Raw genomic sequence first — 13,066 nt, 5'->3', positions numbered from 1 at the left:
GTCTATGTTTAATGATGATTTTTTGTTCTCATTCAGAGGTGGACACAGGAGTAAGGAAGGAAGGTGTGTGGTAATGTGGCCCTTTAAAGGGGCGATACTTGAGGGCTACATGATCATACCAGACCCTATAGAGAGACTGCATGGGAAGCCAAACCAATTGGCAGGAAAGAGCACATCCTGGGATGGGTAGGCACCCAGTTGGAGCCAGGGAGTAGAAGAGAGTATTAGCTCTATCAGAGATTTATCTTGTATATGAATTACATTAATTATAAATCATTCATTGTTGAAGCCACAACAAATCGCCTTTGACTTTACTACAATACACGTTGACGACTCTCCGTCCTTTAAATTTTCTGGAACCATGACAAGTCTGTTCCTTTTCCTTTCAAAGAAACCAAACTCACAAGCATCCTGCTTATCTCAAACAACAGCTTTCTTTTTTCTGTGAGATAGTGTAAAGAGATGTTAGAATGGGCATCCAACACTTCAATGGGTAACTGTTCAAGTCTCTTTCTCCATGGCAACTGGATCACATGGGCATGTCTCCAAGCTGAAGTGGTTTTTATTTCTGTTTTACTTTGAGTTAAAGGTGCATTCGAAAATATTTGAAAAGTTCAGCATTTATAATCTGCCCATCAGTTTTATTGCAAAAAGTTCCATATTTTTAAATTAACTACTTCACCAGTCATAATGTGTAGCCACAACCTTTTTTATTATTATTTGCTGGAAAGCTTTATATAAGTGGAAAAGGTGGTATTATTTCAGAAGTAAAATTGAAGCTGTAGACACAAAGGTTTGAATTTTTCAATGTTAAGTTCAAATTGATTCCCTGCTGGCAGATAGACATCAGCATTTAGTTGAGGTAACAATGATTCTATGTTGTTGTATTTACTGGAAAGATGGAGGCTAAGGGGACAGCTGATAGATGGCTACAAAATTATGAGAGGCATAGACAGAGTGGATAGTCAGAGGCTTTTTCCCAGGGTGGAAGTACCAACTACAAGGGGGCACAGGTTCAAGGTGAGAGGGGGAAAGTTTAAGGGAGATGTGTGGGGGAGATTTTTCACACAGAGAGTGGTGGGTGCCTGGAACGCGTTACCAGAGGTAGTGGAAGCAGGTGCATTAGCAACATTTAAGAGGCAGCTGGATGCGATACAGGAATAGTGAGGGAATAGAGAGATATTGACCAAGTCAGGGCAGGTTTTTTTTTAGTTTAATTAGGGCATCATGATCTGCACAGGCTTGGAGGGCCGAAGGGCCTGTTCCTGTGCTGTACTTTTCTTTGTTCTTTGCATTCAGAAATGACGAAGGTCTACAGCAACCATCTGAGATACAAAATAGATAGCTCTTATCTATTCAAAGAGAAGAATCAATCTTCTACATGTTAAGGTCTTGTGCTTTTTTTGCAATGTATTTTGAGTGGTGTGGCAATATCTTGAAGAGCCTGAACCACCACGATTACCAATTGCAGTGAATAGCAAAGGACGTCATGCACAACAAAACTCACTCTCCACTCTGATAATAGATAATATAAGTAATTTTAAAAAATGATTTAACTGAATGAATGTCTTTGCTTTCTGTTATTTTCCAGGGAGGAAATAAGCCGTTTGAAATCAAAAATAAAGGGTGGAATTTTCCCATCCCACCCACCCCGCCCGCCACGGGGGTAGGGGATGAGGGGTGGAGGAGGGGACACAGACCATGTAAAGGTCCGGTGACCTCGGGCGGGATTTTCTGGTCTTGGGGTGAGCGCAGCCGGAAAATCCCACCCAAGGTATCCATCTTAAAAAAAGTCACAGAGGAATGTCACATAAATACACCTTTTAATATCCTGAACACTAATTTACACTTTATATTCTGTTTTCTTGTTTGAGGTGCCTTAAAATAAATTGTGTGGCATGGGCCTTTTGGAAATCTAATTTCGACAACAAATCCTTGATATTGAAAGACCCATTTTCAAACAGTAATGTATTGATTCAAGATCCCAAGCTCCAGAATAAAATATCAATATTACTGCATTGAAACGCATTACAAAAGACAACATTATCATTTACTGCAACCATTCAGTGAATGTATTTCTGCAGAGAGAGCTTCCAAAGCAACTCCAGCTGTGCTGTGTAACTTTAGCAACAATACTGATTAATGTCAGGGGAGACTGGCCACGGTGAAAATATTAAAATCTGAAATAACTTCTGGACTTCAAACTGAGTTCAAACTGCCTCATGTTGATTAATGACATACAAAAAATAAATACAGTGGTTAGCACAGCTGCCTCACAGCGCTAGGGACCTGGGTTCAATTCTGGCCTCAGGTGACTGTCTGTGTGGAGTTTGCACATTCTCCCCGTGTCAGAGTGGATTTCCCTCGGGCGCTCTGGTTTCCTCCCACACTCCGAAGATGTGCCAGGGTGAGGGAAATAGTGAGGGAAAAGGTCTTCTCCCCACCAGACCAGCCCTCCGCGATGCCTCTGCAGGAAATCACACTCGCGTGAAACGTGCTCTGAACAAAATGGCGTGCGGATGTCAGGACTCGTCTGAACAATGCCTGGTTCTGCTTTCAGCGTTTAGGATGGGGGCCACCCGCAACCTAGACCCTGAAACACCACAGCATGGGTGGTGGGGAGCATCTGCAGGTGGACCTTCCAGATTCGGTGTCCTGGAGGGGATCCATCTCCCAGCCTCAGAACGTTCCAGAAGATCCATCTTCCTTCTCAGGAGGTCCATCTTCTAGTCTCAGAATGTTCCCGGAGATTTATATTTTCAGGAGGTCCACATTCTTTCTTCAATAGTGGGTCAGCGACGTTGAGCACCTTTTCAAAATGGCACCGGGCACAATGGTGGACTACGTACCATCCAGGCGTGTCTCGCCAGTGGACGTGAAACACAAGCATAATCATTTAGGTTGAGTTCAAACTACCTAACACTGATTAATAACATACAAAAAATAAATACTGGAGGCACGGCGGCACAGTGGTTAGCACTGCAGCCTCACAGCGCCAGGGACCTGGGTTCAATTCTGGCCTCGGTGACTGTCTGTGTGGAGTTTGCACATTCTCCCCGTGTCTGCATGGGTTTCCTCCGGGTGCTCCAGTTTCCTCCCACACTCCAAAGATGTGCCAGAAAGATTTGTTGTGTTTTGCGTCTGGCCACCGCTGTGGGAAACACACCACATTCCTGCACCCGTCACAGCACTTTGTCTCAAAATGGAATAATTCCACCCAAAGTCTCTAGTTTGCTAATAATAGTGGTCATATCATATCAGGTTTGTACACCATTTTCATGGAATGGTTCCATGGATGGGGAGATTCTGTTATGAGGACAGATTGGAGATGTTGGGACAAATTTCCCTGGAGAGGAAAAGGTTGAGAGACTTCATGGAAGTATTCAAAATCACAGGCCTGGACAGAGTAGACAGGGAGAAACTGTTCCCATTGCTGGAATGATCAGGACCAATGGGGCACAGACTGAAGGTACTTGGCAAAAGGAGCAACGGCAACGTAAGGTAAAGCTTTTTCACACAACGAGTGTTCGGGTCTGGAAAGAGTTACCTGAGAGTGTGGTGGAGGCAGGGTCAACCAAGGCATTAAAGAGGAAATTGAGTTGTTATCTGAAAAGAAAGAATGTGCAGGGGGCTATAATAAGAATGGTAAATTTCTCCCAATGACAGCTGCCATCGATGCAACAGGCCAAATCGCCTCCTTCTGTGCTGGAGCAATATTGTAATCTTCTGACCCGGTTTCCACTCATGTAGCTATTAAAATAAATCCCAACTTCTTCGCCAGGATTCTCCAACCTCGACCCGCACCTGGGATTCTCCGGTCCGCTGCAGTGAATGGAGTTTTGGTTGAGCACCAAATTCGCCATTCTCACTGGCAGTGGTAGCAGAACGTGTGAGAATGGAGAATTCCTGTCTTTGTATCAGAAATTTGCTTTGTTGTCTTACGTACAAACAGATGCAATAGGGACAGAAATAGGCCATTCGGCCCCTCGAGCCAGCTCCTCTATTCAACAATTCAACGCTGATCTGTTTGTGCTTTGAGCTCGACATTCCCATCTACCCCTGATAACCATTGACTCCCTTGTCTAACAAGAATCTATCTACCTCTGCCTTCAAAGTATTCGATGAACTACACAACCTAACTGTTTGGCACGAATTATGAATAATTTGGATTTTTAACCAGGTGCATTTATGTTTACAGTTTGAACATTACTTTGAATTTTACTCACCTTCTCAACTCCAGACTAATGACCCACTTCCTAAATCAGAAGCATATCTGTCAGATTTAGTTAACTACAACATATACTCCTGTGCCAGACATTGGACACTCTCCAATTACTATGAGTTAAGGAGAATGACAGAACAGAAAGTTTAATTACCTCTTTGTGAAGGTAACACTGTGGAGGGAATCTAAATTATACAGGATAGTTGCAATTACTGATGCTAATGACAAAGTAGCACTTAATACACCAGGAAATAACACCTCCATTGAAATACCAGAGAATACATTACAAACGCCCCACTTGTTCCTTCACTGTTATTGGCAAGAGGGGCCGGAATTCTCTGGCCGTTCACGCTGATGGGATTTTCCAGTCCTGTTGGCAGCGCACACCGGCCTGCGGTTTCCCATCAGTGTGGGGCAATGTCAATGGGAATTCCCATTGACAGCGGCAGGACCAGAGTACCACACCGCTAACAAACAACGTGCCACATCCCGCTGGCAGGGGACATGCAGCTGGGAGGCCAGAGAATCTCGCCCAGCGTCTTTTAGTGTATAAAAATAAACATAATCTTATATTTTTATTTGCAAATCACCTGAAAGGCTTAGTTTATTAATAATGCATAATCGCCATACTCATGGGGCGCGATTTTACAGCCTTGCTCGGGCGAGACCGGAAATTCCCACATGAGGTCAATGGAGATTTCCATTGTCGGACCTTCGCCCGCTCCAATTCCGTGGCAGGCGAGGTGGTAGAATTCTGGCCATGTACTCAGTTGATCAGGGAGCGCCATTTACAAATCAATAGCATCCCTCATACTCCCAATGTCATGCTTTGATGCCATTCTTTGAGATATAAATAAAGTACAAGCCAACAATCTTTAACAAGTGAACGGAGAGAGTTGGAATACTCAGTAATTAGCTGCTGGTATTTTATGACCTTGAGATAAAGTAGAGAAATTGGTGACAAAACAAGGAGCACAGCCAAGGAGCTACTAATCCAGGGAAGCTTCCAACAACAATAATGATTAACCTGTAACTGACCCATTTCCCTGCTAAAACTACTTCTCCACAGGGATTGTTCATGGAGTAGTCTGCAAAGGCCAGGCCAGGTTAGCAGCTATTCATTACAATGCTCCAAATCCCAGCCTATCTGTCAGCAACATCACAGGAGATCTGCTAATCTGAAAGCAAGGATTTTCTCCCCCCAGTTTCTTTGGATTTACCGTATTCTCAGACAGGTTTAAGAAACTTTGTGCCAAAAGGTTGAAAAAAAAAAGCAGATGATGTGGCCAGCGTCTCAGTGTTGTTTGCGGGGCTTGCTGTGTATAAATTTGATACTGCATTCCTTATCGTGCAACAGTAACTACACTTCCAAAGTACTAAATGGGCTGTAAAGCATGTTCGAATAGTTTCCTTCTTCCTAGTAGATGCTTTTTTTCCAGAGGGTTGTGAATTTGTGTAACTTACTGTCCCACGACAAAGGTTCGTGAATGTAGCCCAGTTATTCACACAAACCAGCCTCCCATCCATTGACTCTGTCGACACTTCCCGCTGTCTCGGAAAAGCAACCAGCATAATTAAGGACCCCCCCGGACATTCTCTCTTCGACCTTCTTCCATCAGGAAAAAGATGCAAAAGTCTGAGGTCACGCACCAACCAACTCAAGAACAACTTCTTCCCTGCTGCCATCAGACTTTTGAATGGACCTACCTCGCATTCAGTTGATCTTTCTTTGCACCCTAGCTGTGACTGTAACACAGCACTCTCTCCTTTCCTTCTCTATGAATGGTATGCTTTGTCTGCATAGCATGCATGAAACAACACTTTTCACTGCATATGAATACATGTGACAATAATAAATCAAATCAAATCCATAGCGCGGTGGAGTCTGAATCGTTGAATGTTTTCAAGAAAAAGATAGCTATATTTCTAATAAAAAAGGGATGAATGGGTATGGGGAATAGGTGGGGAGGTGGATTTGAGACCAGAGAGAGATCAGCCATGATCTAATTGAATGGCGGAGCTCGAAGGGCTGTATTTACCTACTTCTGCTCTTGATTCCGATGCTCCTATGTTCCTACATTCACTGCCCCTGTTATGTTTGATAACTATCATCATATGAAAAATGAGATCAAAAGGAATTTTATAAAGTACATTGACGTGCAGGTTAGATTGATTGGGCCTACTGTATTGCCCCTTAGTGTCAGGGTGATTAGCAGGGAAAATACATGGGGTTAAGGGGAAAAGACCTGGGTGGGATAGCTGTCAGTGCAGGCTTGATGGGCCAAATGGCCTCTTTCTGCACTGTAGGGATTCTATGGCTCTATATATATATATATATACACAAACATTGGGACTAAAGCCCTTCGTAGCATGATTGAAATTATTCTATTGCTAAGAATTAGGACTTCCCAGCAGTCAGTAAATATTACAAACAACACAGAGCTGGTAAACATTCCAACCTCCATTGCTCCTCAGTGCAAAGGTTCATTTTAACTTCTCAAAGTTTTGAGTTTGGATTTGGAATGAAGCTGCCTAATGGTGGGAGCACAATAAATTACAAAAAAAAGAACAATTTTATAAGTCTGGTATAGCGTGATGATTGTTCCTTTGAGGGCAACACAGCAAAGTAAGGGTCACATGGCCTGTGTGACCAATGGAGACTCTGGGCGGAATCTTACCACTGTTCACACTGGTGGGATTGTCCCATCCCGCCGCAGGGAACGGAGATTTGGCTGGACGCCAAATTCTCCGACCTCGCTGCAGTGGGAGCGTGGCATGAACGACCGGTAAGGTCACGCCCTCAGACTGTGGAATCACCCCATTGGTGAGAGAGACTCCAAGGCAACGAGACATTTTGGGAGTTAGCTGTAGCCATGAAGCTACTGTACAATTTTTATTAATTAATACATTTTGTGTTTATTCATAGAGTCTCTGAAAGTGCATCATTACATATAATGTACAGAGTAAAACACCAACCTCAACAAAGAGTTAAACAATCACTGGATGGTGCAGAGCACACTGCAGGCTTTGAAGCTGTAATTATTTCCCAACAGGTTTCTTTTATGTCAGAACCTTCTGTGAAATTTGATTATACTAATTCTCAGTTTTACACACATATAAAGCAGGCATATTCCTCCAGTATAATGGATAACAAGGCCACTGGGTCAATTTTCAACTTCTATCAACCTAATTCATTGATAACAACAGAGAGACAAGGTGAGAATGAATGATTTAATCATGAATCTGTATTTTGATTTAACAATAGTCTTTGTGGCTGTATGTTTTTGCATGGCAAAAGTAATACTTTATGTAAAGGAATAAGATTTTATAAGATTTTGATGGGTACAGATAGAGTGAATGCAAGCAGGCTTTTTCCGCTGAGGCTAGGGGAGAAAAAAACCAGAGGGCATGGGTTAAGGGTGAAAGGAGAAAAGTTTAAAGGGAATATTAGGGGGGGCTTCTTCACGCAGAGAGTGGTAGGAGTGTGGAATGCGCTGCCGGATAAAGTGATAAATGCGGGGTCACTTTTAACATTTAAGAAAAACTTGGACGGGTTCATGGATGAGAGGGGTGTGGAGGGATATGGTCTAAGTGCAGGTCAGTGGGACTAGGCAAAAAATGGTTCGGCACAGACAAGAAGGGCCAAAAGGCCTGTTTCTGAGCTGTAATTTTCTATGGTTCTATGAAGCTTCTAACATCCTGATTTGAACTACAAATCTCCCAGAATATTTGAGGTAATCGTTCAAAGCTCATTGACACATTTTTGATGTCTATTGAAATTGCAGGAAATGAACATGAGCGTATTACAGTTCTCATAGAAATCATAGAAACCCTACAGTACAGAAAGAGGCCATTCGGCCCATCAAGTCTGCACCGACCACAATCCCACCGAGGCCCTACCCCCATATCCCTACATATTTACCCACTAATCCCTCTAACCTATGCATCTCAGGACACTAAGGGCAATTTTTAGCATGGCCAATCAACCTAACCCGCACATCTTTGGACGCAATGGGCTGAATGGGCTCCTTCTGCACTGCAGAGGTTCTATGTGAAATAAAGGATTGACTGAGCAATACAGATAAAAACTAATATAAACTAAGTCAAAATGATAGTGATCCTAGTGGAAGGCACCAATTCCATTCCAGGAGGCTTGAAACTTTATAAGGGAGTTGCATTTCAAAAGTTTTCTATTTTTAATCCATGTTGGCTGGATTTCCCGGGCCTCAGGAAGCCCAGATGGTAGGAGGACACATAAAGGTCTGGATCTGTCACATCTTCATGCCCCCTTTTCCCACCTGGGCTTTCCAGCAACTGAAAGCAAATTGGGCCTCAACCTACCCAGATTAAATTCGAACATGGTGGGCTTGTGATGTGTTACATTCCTCTTTCATCTAAGGGCAGCACAGTGCCTCAGCACAGCATTGCTGCCTCACAGCGCCAGGGACCCAGATTCAATTCCAGCCTTGAGTCACTGTCTGTGTGGAGTTTGCACATTTTCCCCATGTCTGCGTGGGTTTCCTCCCACACTCCAAAGTTAGGTTGATTGGCCATGCTAAATTATCCCTTAATGTCAGGGGATTAGCAAAGTAAACATGTGGGGTTACGGGGATAGGGCCTGGGTGGGACTGTGGTCGATTGAGGGTCGATGGGCTGAATGGCCTCCTACTGCACAGTAAGGATTCTATGATTCTTTCAAATGTTTTAACATTCCACCTGGTGCAAACCAACCATTTCTTTCAGTTAGAATTAGTCCCATTGACTCTGAGACTTTAATTGTCACCCAATATGGCTGGAGGTTGTGACATTCAGCACTGTTCACCGACCATCCATTGCTGCCCAACACTGAAATAATTTGGCCTGTTTCAGTATTCATATCAAATGGTGCTTGTCACTTACGCTAACTCCACAAAGTGAAATTAGGAACTGACACATCAATCCGTGATAAGTAATTAAGTAAAGTCGCCATAGTCCCAGATAAGATAGGCTGCTCTCCCCTTTGAGGGTGAGAGGTGACTGCTGGTGATTTAACCTGAGGATCACCACACCTTGGGCAAGGGGAAAGGTCGAGAAGATGGTGCCTTCATGAATAACCTCATCCGGTACGGGAATTGAACCCACACTGTTGGCATCATTCTGCATCATTAACCAGCAGTCCAGCCAACTGAGCTAAACTGACCTCCCAACCAATCAATGGTACAGCTCATTCAAGTGTTTCTGATGGTGCCTTTCTAGTGAGTTGTTGCTTGTGATGCCAGTCCTCAGCCAGAGATTTTGAAATATTAGTCTAATATAGGTCGATCAGTTCTCTGAATCTTTCACTTTCTCAGCTCTTTGCTCAATCCTTCCTCAACTGAAAACTCACCAATTGTGAAACATTGGTGGCAAAACCATCCTTTTCTACTGCTCATCAGCATTAATGACCAGATCACTGGTTGGTTGATATTTTGCTTTTCCAAAATTACGTTTGGATTTATATCCAACAGTTAATATTTTTGACCAAATTTTTAACTCACTGTTTTCCAACACATTGGCCGGAATTCTCCCATCCCACCTGCCACTAGAATTTTAGCGGGCTGGTTGCAGAAAATATGAAACCCCATTGACAGTGGGGCGGGAATTTCCGGCTTTTAGACCAGCGCGGCCAAAGAATTCCACCCGTTGTGTCTGCAGGTGCACCACCGTGGTAACTGGTAGCCACATCGATGAATTCCACACTGTGAGGGTTCAGACCGTGAAGATTCAGGGTAAAACCTGCCGATGGATTGGCTGAAGGATGAAAGGAACAGCAAGTGTCTGCCAAAAAAAAGGCTCTATCAGAGTAAGCAAAGTCCTGAAGGGGTTGCCTCGGGAAGAGGGATACCACTGCTTCCAATTTACACCAATGATCCAGAGTTAGAAACGTATTGCAAAATGGTCAAATTTGAAGAGGTAGTGGAATCAGAGAAGTTAGCTCGGAATTTACAGAATGTGTCCAAGTAGATGCATAAGAGGTCAAAAGGGGATGTTTCAATGGCAAATGAAGTTGGATGCAAACATGTTAATGTGGGCATGAAAAACACACAATGGACATACAGCATGAACAATGTTAAAACAGATTAACATGGAGCTGAAAGAGGTAGTTTTAACCTGCCTTGTCTGGCCGAAAATTGATGGGATCAGATCAGACCCTCTTTTTATATGCATGTTTTTGCTTTCTGTTGAGTTTGTGTCTGTTTCTCACTCAGTAGGTTAAGTTAAAATGACGCACTAAGAGTCTAAATAAACCTAATGCTCCACAGCTCCAAATAATGGGGCAGCACGCTGGCACAGTGATTAGCACAGCTGCCTCACAGCACCAGGGACCCAGGTTCAATTCCCGGCTTGGGTCACTGTCTGTGTGGAGTCAGCACATTCCAGAACCCTGTGTCTGCATGGGTTTCCTCCGGTTTCCTCTCACAGTCTGAAAGACATGCTGGTTAGGTGCATTGACCATGGTAAGTTCTCCCTCAGTGTACCCGAACAGGTGCCTGAGTGTTGCAACAAGGGGATTTTCACAGTAACTTCATTGCAGTGTTAATGTAAGCCTACTTGTGAAACTAATAAATAAACATTAAGCATTAAACAAACATAATAAAGCAGAACAACAAACAGCAAAACCAACAGGCATTGAAATACATGGCTGAAACAGTGGAGTGTAAGTCAGAAGAATTGATGATCAAACCTTAGGATGTTTTGGTCAGACTGCACTTTGAATATTGTATCTAGGGAGACATTCAAGTTCTGGAGGAAGTGCAGGCAAGGTTTGAGACTCTCATCCCCTGTGTCAGACCTCTAAGCTTTGCAAAAGGACTTGAGAAGCTCAAGTGTCTCAGCTCTAAGAGGAGTTCTGGATAACTTCCAAGATTGTGGAGGGTGGAATGTGGGAGCCCAGGAATAGTCAAGTCTACAATTATGATCGGTTGAATGGCCTTCTTTGAAAGAGAAATGCTGAACTGAAACATCGATCGAAGAATAGAAGTTACAATGTCACAATATATGCAGCTAATTTTCAATCCTTTGATTTGATTTATTATTGTCACATGTATTAGTATACAGTGAAAAGTATTGTTTCTTGCGTGCTATGCAGACCGTTCATAGAGAAGGAAAGGAGGGAGTGCAGAATGTAGTGTTACAGTCATTGCCAGGGTTGAATTAGAGCATTGTTAGAGAGTTTAAAAGAGTTAGATTGAAGTTTAGAAGCATAGAACAAGAGTAAAAGATAGAATTAGACGCTATGCTGGGTACAGCTTGTAAGAGGTCGCCTCATTCCGGTGCCATCTTTGTCATTAAGGGAAGATGTTCATAGTTTTTCTACAATATTATCACTTTCTAATGTGTTTTAATAGAATCAACATTCACTCCAGGGTTGTGTGACCCGACAGGTATTATAAATCTGATGCAGTACAGAGCACACTATGGACACCGCATTAGGTAAGCTGTGTTGTGGAATTCCCCTGTTACTTATTTAGTTGCCCCAAGCCAAGGACGAGGGAAGATTTCAGTGACGTATTAACTTATTAACGTGCTGCGACATACCGCAAATATTTCATTGCTCACTGAAGTACCCAGATGGTTATTTACTTCACTAGAGACAGGGACATTGGCGGTTGAATTTCCTGCTTTAAAAGGGAAAATGTCACGTAAAATCTTGCACTCACAGCAGCTCCTGCTTCCTCTCAACGTCTGCAAGTCTCAATTGGCTTTGCTGAGGTCTGACCTCCAAATGTATTCAGCACAGCTGACCCTTTGAGCCCAGTGAAATCATCTGCTGAGATGAGTGATAGCTTCTGGAGTTGTAACACAACTTGGAAAGTGTTATTTCGAACAGCTGTCAACGTGCATAATAATCATTTTCTAAAAAAGGGTAAGCAATATTTGAGCAATATTTGTCCCACTGAGATATTTGCTCTCACCCAAGCCTGACCTCTTGCGCAATCCCCGACTTTAATTCCTCCACCATTGTTAGTCGCAACTTCAGTTGCTGAGGCCCTAAGTTCTGGAACCCCCTCCGCTTCACCACCTCACTTTCATCATTTAAGATGCTACCACTTTGACTCAACTTTTAGTCGTCGGTCTTTATATCACCTCACATAACTCGCCATAATTTCATTTATAGCACTCCTGCCAAGTGCCTAGGGACATTTTATGGTGTTAAACAAATGTAAGTTGCTGTTGCTCTTAAACGTCTAGTCCAGTCAATGAAACTTCAGTTGTTAAATGCAGCCATTTATAAGTCAAATGTGCAGATCCAATCACTTTTGTCTCATTAAAACATGGAGGGAGTAGGGGAGTGGGGGTTTCTTCATTTCCTCACTTGTCTAGCATGAAATTGGACTATCAAGGCCAAGAATGATGCAGGTTTGGTCACCAGGCTGTTGGAGCCCTGCAACGGGGTTCAGCATAATTGAGCTTGAGAGAGGAAAGTCTGCCAAAGGTCCTGTTTCTGATCATTCCCTAGAAATTCAAGCTGTAAAGTCCACATGAGGACATTGCGTCGAATCAGGGTTAGTTCTGATGAACCTTGACAGTATAAACGCTTTCCAGGACTTAGCTCAAATTTGAGATACAGGGCGTAACCTTGTACTCTCACTGGTGGGTGAGCTTGGGGGCAGAAAGGGCACTTACCTGAGTGAGATGATGGTCCACCCACTATCCTTCTGCCTCCACCAGAAATAAGTTCTGGGTGGGTAGGTGCATAGTCATTGCTCCCACCCCGCCACCATTTGAGGCCCTAAAGTGGCCAATTAATGACCACTTAAAGCCTCATCCTGCCGCCACTGAGATGAACCCAGCTGCAAGCGGGCCTGTTGCCATGTGCTATGT

The sequence above is a fragment of the Mustelus asterias genome, chromosome 13 (assembly GCF_964213995.1).
Source record: "Mustelus asterias chromosome 13, sMusAst1.hap1.1, whole genome shotgun sequence".
NCBI lineage: Eukaryota > Metazoa > Chordata > Chondrichthyes > Carcharhiniformes > Triakidae > Mustelus > Mustelus asterias.
This window is presented reverse-complemented; position numbering follows the sequence as displayed.